Below are 12,451 nucleotides of genomic sequence, written 5' to 3'. Positions count from 1 at the left end.
GCCTCACAGCTGGGCATAAATCTGACTTATAACTATAAAAGTGATATACCAAAATGTATTAATTCACATGTGAACATATTAAAACTAACAAAGACTGTTGGCTATTAGGCAGGGCTCTAAACTTGGAAATGCTCCCCTAAGATTATCTGAATTAATAATTTTTGTAATATTTTCTATATAACTATGATTTGCCACTTAGAAAGACCCCATTCAGGCAAGAGAGTTCACTTTTTAAAACTTTTGTGGTATAAAAGTTTTTTTTAAAGGGGAAAAATTACCAAGTTTTCTTATTATAGGAAATGTTTAGTAAAACTGTTCATGTGTTGTTCCTTTAGAACTAGAGTGAACAGGCTTTTCATTTGATGATCCTAATAAATATCTGAATACTATAAACATTAGTTATGGTGTTTTCTTAACTGATCATGCTTTTATTTTTAAAGTAACATAACATATGATAGTAGAACACTTCAGATTTTTCTCATATTGGGGTTGTTCTATCAGTGAAGTGTTTTTTAATTTTCAATTGAAGATTGTGATGTTAAACTCTCATATCATAACCTGTGAAAATGGAGAGGTATTTTTTTACTTTTTGGCACTTTAAACTTAATCCAATTCTTTTATCTACAGTCCATGGAAGCCTATTATTATTGTACCTAGCAAGCTCTTTAAGACAAATAGTAATTTTTTTTTTAATTAAAGCAACGGACTTGAGCCAATTGAAACAACTGGACTGATCAAGTAACAATGTCAAAACAATATAGACACTTGTAAAACTAGGGATTTGAGTCATTATTTACATTCAAATTTACAAAAGAAAAAAAAGAAAAGGGATGAGTTTTTTATAAGCTCTTCAGGAGCTTTCCAATTAGGAACATCTCACTTGGGAAATATGGGTGCCTGTATCATTGTTATCTACTGAGAAAAATTTTCGCCCGGTCATACTACCAAAAAAATTTTTTTTTATTTTTTATTTTTATTTTTTAATTTTTTTAAAGATTTATTTATTTGACAGAGTGAAACACAGCGAGAGAGGGAACACAGCAGGGGGAGTGGAGAGGGAGAAGCAGGCTCCCCGCCCAGCAGGGAGCCTGATGAAGGAATGGATCCCAGGACCCTGGGGTCATGACCTGAGCTGAAGGCAGATGCTTAACGACTGAGGCACCCAGGTGCCCCCCCAAAATTTTTTTTTTTAAAAAGTATTTTATATGGCATCTGATACTGATATTGTGATGAGTCTTTCTTTCAATTTTCTGTAACATAAAATTCAATTGTCTTCTTAAATTTTGACTTTGAGAAATGAAATCCAACACTAATGGCCATATTTTTTAAACACACTTTGAAGCAAGTATCATACATATTATATTTTCAAAATTAACTCAGATATTACACGTCATATAAGGATATAGGATTTCCTGCATCTGATGTTCAAATAGAGACTGTCAAAAGGCACTGGATTTGGAAGGAGAGCAGTGAAGTAGGATGTGCCTCGATATTTGGTGTAACATAATATGTTATATGTTTTTACTGACCTGGAGACAGCTATTCTGCTCTGGCCTCTGGCATATAAGGTCACAAAGCCTTGCCTAGAGTCACTTGCCTCTCTGAAGACCAGATCACCACTTACATTTCCAGCAATCCCAGAAGCTGATATAGTGCCTGGCTATGGTGGCATTCAGTAAATGTTTTCCAGACTTGAATTTATTTGATAATTCAATTTTTTCTTAATTTTTAATAGTATGTATAAATTTTGGAAGTGAATAGGACTACCAGAAATACTTTGGCAGAGGACCCGTTGGAAAAAATTTTGTTTCTATCTGTTATCTCATGACAAATTAAAATGTTTGATTTATTGTCTACTTTATAGCTCTTGGGAGGACTAGCAAACTCATAGGAATAATGTTAAAACCAGAAACACTTACCATTCTTCAGCTTCTTTCTTGAAAAAGCACTTATTTTTTCAATATACCAAAAATATACCAAGCACCTCACAAACTAATTTTTCAGCTCTCAGCCTGGCCCTGCTTGTAACAAACTGGCCATTTCAAGCATCCTTGACAAACTAAACCACTCTTTATAATTGGTTCTCCTTGCTCTCATTTTGGTTTTTTCTCCTTGGTAGATACAAAGTAAAAACTACGCCAAACTGCCAAAAATTATTCAAGATAAATGCCATTCTTTCTGACATTATTTTACTGAACAGGGCATTAGTAGTTGAATGAATCTTAATATCTTCAGTTAATCAAGGCATTATTCTTGCATATTAAAACTTGGGAGCATTTTCCAAACAACTCAGTTCTGTACTCATATGATCTTAGATAGAAAACCACCCATTAAAAATAATGTCCTTCAGGGATCATTCATTGTTTTCATAGGTATACAATCTGCTGACACAGCACAGCTCATAACTTTCACAGTAATGAAAATAAGAGGTATATATAAAAAGGAAAACAGCCTCACTGTGTAATTTTGATTTTATAATACTACGTTATTTATATAAAGAATATTATATAAAGCCGGAACTAGACTATTTGCATCCCAATTAAGGAAAAACTTTACCTAATCAAATATGAATTTTAAGTTTTCTCATATGAGATAGTATATTAATATGTGATATTTAATTTTTTAACATTGTAGATAAAGGGATAATAATTTCCTATCAAAACTTTTTTAAACTGCCATAATTTCATGGTCTTAAAATATTAATTGGCAAACTAATGACCTGGAGGTATTTATATACCACCAACCATGGTGAGTAGTTTTCCCAGTTTAGGGAAAATGGTGACTGAATATTTTTTATTGTAAAGAGAAGTATAGTACAGTATTATTCTCCAAGATGAAATAACATAGATCTAAATATCTTTTCTTCCAGGTTAGGTTCTGGGACATCTTGACTAATTTTCCCACTTTCAAAGCAAAAGGAGAAAATGAGACAATGGAGTAGAGAAAAGATAGAGAGCTTGTCTTGAACCTATACAATCCATTCTTCACACTGTTGTCAGAGTGATTTTTTTAATCAAACTGATCTTGTTACTGCCTTCTTTAAGCCTTTCAATGGCTCCCCATTAATGTCAGGATAAAGTCTAAAATCTGAAAGTTGGTCACTAGGCCCAGAATGTTCCCAACCCATATTTACGCCTTCAGCTTCATCTTAGTACTGCTCTCCTACTGGCTTGCAGTACATTTTATTTCTTCTTTCAACCATCACCCCAGCCATCTTCCTCCCATTCCCACTCGCCACTACCCCCATTATTCTTGTTTATCTTTGAAGGGGGGGCGGGAAACCTGCTCTGGCATTCAAAAAGCATTTACAAAATGAATGAATGAAGACATAAATGGATGAATCCACACACCAAAGGAAATATGTAGAATTATAGACCTTTAGAATTTCAAGGACTATGGATATCAACTATTTCAAAGATCATTTTTCAGATGAGGAAACTGAGAGTGGTCCTGATAATTCAAGTGACTTTCAAAGAGCACACAGTTAATAGGAGAACTGGGATTAGAATCCAAGATTCCTGATGCTCAGAAAATCAAGTCCACAAATGAAACAAGTCATTAAAGAGTTTGTTCAATTTTTTTCTCCAAAGATAAACTAAGATAACTATTTTCTCCTAAAAAATTAAAAATAGAATTACCATATGATTAAGCAATTCCACTGCTGATGTACATACCCAAAAACATTGAAAGCAGGGATCTAAACAGATATTATATACCATGTTCATAGACGCATTCACAATAGCCAAAAGGTGAACCAACCCAAGTATCTATCAATGGATGAACGGATAAACAAATGTAGTATATACATACCATGGAATATTTCTCAACCTAAAACAGAAGGAAATTCTGACACATGCTACAACATGCATGAATGTTGAAGATATTATGCTAAATGAAATAAGCCACTCACAAAAGGACAAACACTGCATGACTCCACTTATATAGTCAAATTCATAGAGACAGAAAGTAAAATGATGGTTTCTAAGGGCTGAAGGAGAGAAGGGAATGGGACATTATTATTTAAAAGACATAGAGTTTCAGTCTGGGATGATGAAAATGTTCTGGAGATGGACAGTGATGATAGTTGCACAACAATGTGAATATAGTTAATGGCACTGAACTGTACATTAAAAATGCTTAAAATGTAAATGTTATGTATTTTTAATCACAATTCCAAAAAAAATAAAAGATTACCATTTCCCAAAGGGATCTACCAGTATAGTTCCCTATCTCCTTACCCCAACTCATACAGGCTTTTTCTTTTCTTTTCTTTTTTCTTCTGTAGTGTTTTTGGTTGACTTGTAATCTTTTTTTTTTTTTTTTTAACTTGTAATCCTGATTCTTAGCCTACCAACTGGGTTTTGAGGCAAGCTACCTACTTGTTTTTGCTTGTGTGTCCAACACACACAACAACAGCCCCAATTCTATAACTTCCCTTGCTGGAGTTCCCTTTCCTGATCCCATTTTGAGTCACCTTATCAAAGAGAGAGGTCAAGAGAGGCTGAAGAGCTAAAGGACATGGGCTGGAAAAGAGAGTCTGGGTTTTCCAGTTTCCATTTCCTTCCTCTCCATGCTATTTGGCGGGGGTGGGGGGTGGGGGGTGGGGGGGAGGAATGTGATCTTAGGAATATTACAGTGAGTGTGAAAAACCTCAGGGTCAGAGGAGTCAACCTCAACTGGTTCTTTCCTGTCTTTGTTGCTGATTTTCTGGGTCTATAGACACTGATGTCAAACTAGGCACATTCTAATTTGCCAGGTACTGAACACTAGTACCACTAGCCCAGGGAGCTAAAGCTATAGTTGAGGAGTTCCTAAAATAGTAATTTTAGGGCGCCTGGGTGGCTCAGTTGGTTAAGCGACTGCCTTCGGCTCAGGTCATGATCCTGGAGTCCCGGGATCGAGTCCCACATCGGACTCCCTGCTCAGCAGGGAGTCTGCTTCTCCCTCTGACCCTCTTCCCTCTCGTGCTCTCTCTCACTCTCTCTCAAATAAATAAATAAAACCTTTAAAAAAAATAGTAATTTTAGAAGCTGCCATCCTTCCCACTCCCTCTGTCCTTATGCTGGCTGGAATTTCACCCAGGGATTGAGTACCTGGTTCAATGCGTCATAGTAAAGATTAGTCCTCTTCATGACAACCCTGGTCTGTCTGTATGTATGCAGTGGTGGTGATGGTGGTGGCAGGAGGTTATGGTTTCGGTTTTCTCAGACCTCAGAATGTCTGTGTTGCTTCTGAACAACCTTCTTGAATTTGAATTTTATAATCCTATGAATATCATATATTTCATAAGTTTTTACCTTTTTTAACTATTAACCATTAACTAGGAAACTCAAAGTCAAATCACAAGTCAACCCTGAAAAAGTACATAGAATTTCATTGCATGTATTTTGGATACTAATCGTGGCCTTGATTTCACCTATTTCTATCTTGATGTTTCTCTCTCGCTCTCTCTTTCATATATAGTTAGTGAGTTAGTTCGTTCTTTCGTTAGATAGTTATATTCATCCTACCTCTATTCAAAGAGATTTTGGAGTGAAGATTTTGTGTGTGTGCTTATATGTATGCATTATAGATATGGATATAGAGATAGATAGATAGATAGATGATAGATAAACACACACACACACAATCTCTACTCTAAAACCTTTTGGGGCACTTGGTTGGCACAGTCGGTTAAGCATCTGCCATCAAGTTCAGGTCATGATCCTCGGGTCTAGGGATCCAGCCTGAGTCAGGCTCTCTCTGCTCAGCGGGGAGCCTGCTTCTCCCTCTCCCTCTACTCCTCCCCCCTCCTCATGCTCTCTCTTGCTCTCTCTCTCAAATAAATAAATACAATCTTTTAAAAATAAATAAATAAAACCTTTTGCATAAATACAACTATCTATATTCTTTATTCTGTGCTGTATTAGAAACAATTGTTGGTGGTATAGGCCTTCATGGAAGAGAAACCTACATTTATAACAATTTCACATTCATGATTTCATTGAATCCTATCAAAACCCCAAGAAATGGGGCTGATGATATTTACATTTTACTGAGAAGGAAACCAGAGGGAGAGATTGAACTGCCCAAGGCCACAAAGAGCAGAGAATAGAGAACCAGTTCAGCTCACAGCTCTTAACACCAAGTTTTAGTTCTAGACCATTGCTCTCATCCCCACCCTCCCTTATTTTTCTTGAAAATTATCTTTGAACTGTCTGAACATGTTTGGGTAAATCTTTCAGGTACCAGCCTGGATTTTATAGCCATCCCTTTGGTTTAGATGATTAACCATTTTCTCTCTCCTATCAGATTCACAATTTCTTCACTTGCCCAGGCCTCTTTTCAACTTTGATCCCAGAGATAGTCACTCCCTCCTTTCCCATTCCTGCAAAATATCCTCTGCATGATGGAATGAAACTGGCACTGGACTAGGGATTAATTCTTTACCAGCTGTGTGGCCATGAGCTCACTACTTCACTCTGCTAGTTTCAGTTTTGTAATCTGTAAAATGTGGTGGTTGGAGACTTCTGAGCTCCCTTTTAGCTTTCCTTCTATGAACTGTAAACTCATACTTTGTACCTGTGGCTTCAGCCAAGATACAGGCATCCTCTCTCTGACTATCCAACAGCTCAGTTGCATGACATCATCTGTGGTCTTCAGGCACCTCTGCAGTTGACTGTGGTGTGTGTCCAAGATAATAAGGATGGATCTGTGGGGTGGAGGGAACAGGGAGCTGTCATTCAATGGGTGTAAAGTTTCACCTAGGCCAGATGAATAAGTTCTAGAGATCTGCTGTATGAGCAAAATGCCTATAGTTAACAGTACAGTGTTGAGATGGTAGACTTAAATGTTCTTACCCCCAGAATGATGGCAGGGTGTGGAGGCGGGGCAGGGCAAGGAAACTCTGGGAGGTATTGGATATATCTATTGTCTTGATTGTGGTTATGGTACCATGGTTGCTTGTGTATGTCCAAACTTATCAAATTGTATATATTAAATATATGTAGTTCTTTGTATATCAATTGTACCTCAATAAAGCTGTTAAAAAGAAACGAGCCCATTTGTTTACCTTTGATTATGATAAGAGCCAGCTAAACATTAAAATGGTACTTAAAAAAGTTTGAAGCCTGAACTCTTTCCCAAGCCAGACATAGCCAGAGCTTTGGGGAGGAATGTGAAATGAGTTGAATTCTAGTCAACCACTCACTAAGTGAATGATGAGTGACTCTCTGTAGTTTCCTGAGTCTTAGTTTCCTCATTTGTATGGTGAGAAAGAGAGTGCCTGACTCACCTATCCAGAAGGAGGGTTAACAGTGATAACATGTGTGGAAGGTCTGTAAAAAGCAAACTCAGTGTCCTACTATTTATACTTAAAAATTCCCCTTAGTGATAATGCCATGCCTTGCATCAGCCACACTCCTGAGCCTGTAGTACATCAGAGTGCAAGGCAGGAAAAGGTAAGCATTTGTTCATCTCTCCATTCACCCATTAATTTACCAAACATCTATTGAGAATTATAGGAATTGGCTTGTAAGGACACAAGGATGAATAAAGGCATTGCACTTTCACGGAGCTCATAGTCTAGCAGACAAACACACAAAGAAATAACTAACATCCAATGTGAAGATAACTGTCCTAGAGATGAGTATAAAATGTTAAAGAACACCCAGGAGGGATTGGCGAATTCTGCCTGGGGGAGTTGGGAAGCAGCATTAAACTGGTTCTTGAAAAAATAAATAAAGAATGGAACAGGGAGAAAACATTAGGGACTTCTGGGCAGAAAAAAAAAAAAAAATCACACAAACCCAGAAAGAGAGGGATGGACATGCATGCTGTGTTCATAAAGTGGTGAAAATAGAAAAGTGACTCCTTTAGTGTCTCTGGGGTGAGGGGTAGTAGAGAAAGATCACAGAGGAGGAAAGTCTGGAAAAGGAGGCTGATAATAAAATCAATAGGAGAAATGGGTGGACTTTTTGTGTTTTTTAGTTTAAATAAATTGAATTTCTAAAAATTAAAAAAGAAAAACCCAAAACCCAAATGTATTTTGTATTAAGCTAGGGAAAAGACATAAGCTTTCAGAGAGGAAACGATCCAAAGGTACCATGAAATTGTTTTATAATCTTGATGATGATGATGGTGGTGATTATAGTCGAGGCTGAGCTGCTGAATCAGAGATCTCAAAACATAGTGGCTTAAGGACGCCTGGGTGGCTTGGTCCGTTAAGTGTCTGCCTTTGGCTCAGGTCATAATCCCAGGGTCTTGGGACTTAGTCCCACATCAGGCTCCTTGCTCAGCAGGGAGCCTGATTCTCCCTCTGCCTTGCCGCTCCCCCTGCTTGTGCTCTCTCTCTCTGACAAATAAATAAATAAAATCTTAAAAAACAAAACAAAACATAGTGGCTTAAATATAATCTAGGCTAGAGAAGCAGCTCTGCTCCATAAGGTCACTTAGGGACCCAGGTTCCCTCCATCTTGCTGCTCCCTTGTCTCCCAAGTCATTGTCCCTGGTCTGTATAATTGAAGTTGAGTCTCTAACATGACCTCATTGCAGCCTTTGGAAAGGCCACAAGTTTAGGACAAACTTATTTTAAGCAAATGACGTGGAAGGTTGACTCAATAATTCTTCTCCATTCTATTGTGATCTTAATCATGTGTCATGCCTGTCTGCAAGGATGGTTAGGAGACATAGGCTCTAAACTGTTTATTTATGCATCCAAGAATAGAGAGAGACAGATTTGGGGGGACAATAGTCTGCCAAAACTTGCTGATTAGGGAGGCTCATCAATTCCTAGATTTACCTTTGCTTCTAGTATTTATCATTTATATTGTCATGTTGGCCCTCTAAATGCCAGTGCTGATTACTTAGCCTAAAAAGTGCTTTGGATGATCTAGGATTTACCCGGTCAAATCAAGAAAATGTGAAACGTATCCCTGTGGTCAACATTCAACTTAGTTCACAAATTAAAAAATACATTATTAGAAAAATACTGCAATTTTGAATCATGTTGCTAAATCTGTAAGACTCTGATGTTGTAGTCTCCATATCAACGCCCTGCAAGAGGATTAAGTTTTTATTTGGGTCAACAAAGCAGAATTCCTGGAAGAGCCTACTATTTTCAAGGCATAAAGCCAGCCTACGTGGAAACATGAGGCTCTCAATGGGGTTGGCAACCCAAAGTCACACTATTGGATGTGCAGCTGATTTTCCGTGGCACGGTGGGGCTAATGTTCCTGGAATGCAAATTCATAGAGTGAGAAAAGTCAATATAAACACTCAATCCATGTGTGCTATTGTTACTGTTATGGGTATTATTTTAAAATTATTTAATATTGGTAGGTTTAAGGATATAAAGTGGGGTAAGGAAACCCCCTTCACTAATAGGTCTTGTTATATATCTTGTGGGTATTTGGACTTGGGAGAGTTTGGAAAAATTGCACCCCTAAATTGTCCCTGTTAACCAAAGTCTCTAAAAACTAATATTAATGGTGGGTCTCTCTTGCTTTCTCTCCTTTCTCCCACCCTTTGCTCTTCCCTCCCTTTCTCTCTCTCTTGCTCATTCATTCCTACTGTGCATAGTTCAGGATTTCATCTTCTCTCACCTCTAATTGGTCTCTTTGCCTCCTTTGCTGGAATGATCTTTCTAATCTGCAAAGTTTACTTTGCATATCTTTTGGTTAAATACCTTTGATGTCTCCCCAGTCCCTCAAGTGAAAGTTTAAACAGCTCACAAGGTTCTCCACTATCTTGCCTCAGCCTGACTTTCTAATTTCATCTCTAGTTCCTGTGATGCAAGGTAATACTAGCTAGAGCAACTAGCCACAGTTGAATATATCCCCATTCTCTGGCCCAGTGCATACACTGACATCATTGTGCTTTTCTGGACAAGAATGCCCTGCCTCTCCTTTGTCCACCTGACAAATGCATACTTCTGGCCCAAAGCAATGTCATTTCCCCCTTTTTAGCCTTCTATGACTCTCCTTATATATATATACTCAGGCAAAATCAGTCATTCCATCATCTGTATTTCTATTGCCCTTTATGTATATCTAAGTTGGACACAGCACTTATCACATTACATTATTATTTATTTTGGGGTCTTATCTCTTCCATGGGACTGAAAGCTTCTTCTTTGCTGTGTCTCCAGCTCTTAACACATTCAATGTGCCTGGAATATGGTACATATTAAACAGTAATAGTGGTATTACTATAGCTACAATATATTGAGCACAGCTAATGGATTAGGTAAATTACATATGTTATCTGAGTATCTCCCATTTTCCATACAAGAAATCTAAATCTTACAGAGGTTAAATAATTTGTCTGGAGTCACATAGGACTAACATTAACACCTAAGTTGGACCCCAAAGCCTATACTCTGCTGTTGTTGACTAGATGGAGATATAAAAGGTCACTTTGGAAATGGTGCTAACCTACCACATTAAACTGAGTTAATGAACTACAGACATGGACACACAACTCACTGTTACACCTACTAACAAGGCCTGACTTGCTTAGCATTGTAGATTATTCAGACCATGGCATCTACAGAGCAATGCAGTACAAGTTGATACCTCTTGCGCATTTGAAAGGCTCTTAGCTCTTGACAAAACAATCCTCCATTCTCACTATAGGTTGATGTCCTATTTTATAGGTGTTATGTAACCATCTCAAGGTCACATGGCCTAGCACCAGTGGAACAAGACCTAGAAGTTTTTTGGGTTACTTAAAAAAAATTTTTTTTTTTTTACTTAAGCTACTACATCCCATTAAGTGTATTTCCAGAGTGAAAGTAGTATGCCAAGTTGAAATGGATGCTCAGTATAGGGGGCCAGGATTAAATGCCACAGACTTTCTAGAGCAAGACAGTATCTGAATCTGTAAGAGGCAGACCAGAAGAGAAAAGCTTTTCTACCACCACTGGTGGCCACAGTACTATACCTTTCAGTAATGCTGCATCAGTTAGCCTGTTGTAAAGTGCAAGCCTAAAGCCAAAAAGGTGGTTCAAAACAAAATAGGAGGTTTCTCTAACCTCTAATTTAACTGTGTGAGGTCCTGTTATTAATTGGTATCTTCACCAAGGACAGTTAAGAAAATCAGACAACTGCCAGCTTGCTTCCTATTCCTCTTGACTTCTTATTGGATACTTTTTATCAAGTGAGCTAAGCACACATTTTCCTGTAACTCAGTTATTCAGCAAAACGTCCAAAGCTACTTAACTGACGCAAAACAAACAAACGCAATAGCCCTGGTTGTGATGCTTTCCATTTAAAGGGACACTCCCTTCCTTTGGAGTCGTCTCCCCCTTCCCCCCTCCCCCCCCCCCCCCCCCCCCGCACCAAGGGCTAGTCTGTTGTTTAAAACAAACACATAAAGGGTCCACATTGAAATGGTCTTAAAGAGCCTGGGTTAATGAAATAAGATGAATCAGTTAGATGAAGGACTTAATGTTCCAATAGCTACATTAACAGCCTCCCCCCTCCCCATTTCAAGCTTCCAAACACAGCCCTTCTCCTGGGGCGACAGAAGGTGGAGGACGGCGTCAAACTTTGTGGAATCCCGGTTTTGTAAGGATACTGACATAGTGGATGCTTGGCAATTAAGCTAGAATTTCACTGCATCTCCTCCTTTAAAGGAACAAGTTTATTCTTGAGGGAGCCCACCTAACAATTTTATGTTCAATCATCTGCAGAGAGCAGAACCAGTCTTTTCCTTTCAGAATCTAGAGTAGAAGCTTTATTTCACTGCAAGTTCTCTGTGACATTTTGCATTCTCGTGATTTAATGCACCAAAGAGGATCTTTAACTCTTGGTCTACACCAGTGCAAATAAAGGTTAAATCTCTCACTAACCATCATGAACTAGCCTAATAACTCACGAGAGGCTATGGAAAAAGAAACCGAGAAAGCAGGTGTGCAGACTTGATTAAAACGTGCAAAACCCGCACAACCGCAGGCAAATGTACTTTATCCTCACACATCCCTAGTACCGGCTGCGAGGTCCGCAAGCAAGGGAACTTCTACCGCGCCAAAAAACACGATCCTGCGAGCAGGGCCTAGTAACACAGGGGCTTTTCTTCCGAACGGTGTCCCGACCGGAGCTTGCGCTGAATGCCGGGGCTCCTATTGGCCACGCACCGTGGGGGAGGAGGAGACTGGCGGGGAGAGAGACGGGAGGAGGGGCGAAGGGGGCAAGGCCTTTTCCTTGCCCCCTCCCGGCCCCCTCCGCAGGGAGCCGCCGGCGCCTCGTGCGTGGTTACTATGCAAATTGCAGCGATTGCGGAAACAAACAAGGGGGTAGGGAGAGGAGAGAGGGACTGCGAATCGATTGCAACTTCTGCAAAGTCTCGTACAATCCAAAGCACACAAGGCAAAACCAGAGAGAATCTGAGAACCAGCCAGCCCGGGTTGGATTGCTATCAAAAGAGGAGAGAGAGACAGTGAGAGAGGCAGAGAGCGCGCATTGCAATTGCA

The sequence above is a fragment of the Eumetopias jubatus genome, unplaced genomic scaffold (assembly GCF_037043125.1).
Source record: "Eumetopias jubatus isolate StellerSeaLion01/CBP00866 unplaced genomic scaffold, mEumJub1_p1.0 scaffold_4, whole genome shotgun sequence".
Classification (NCBI taxonomy): Eukaryota; Metazoa; Chordata; class Mammalia; order Carnivora; family Otariidae; genus Eumetopias; species Eumetopias jubatus.
The sequence above is the reverse complement of the archived record's forward strand: the minus strand, read 5'-3'. Positions refer to the sequence as shown.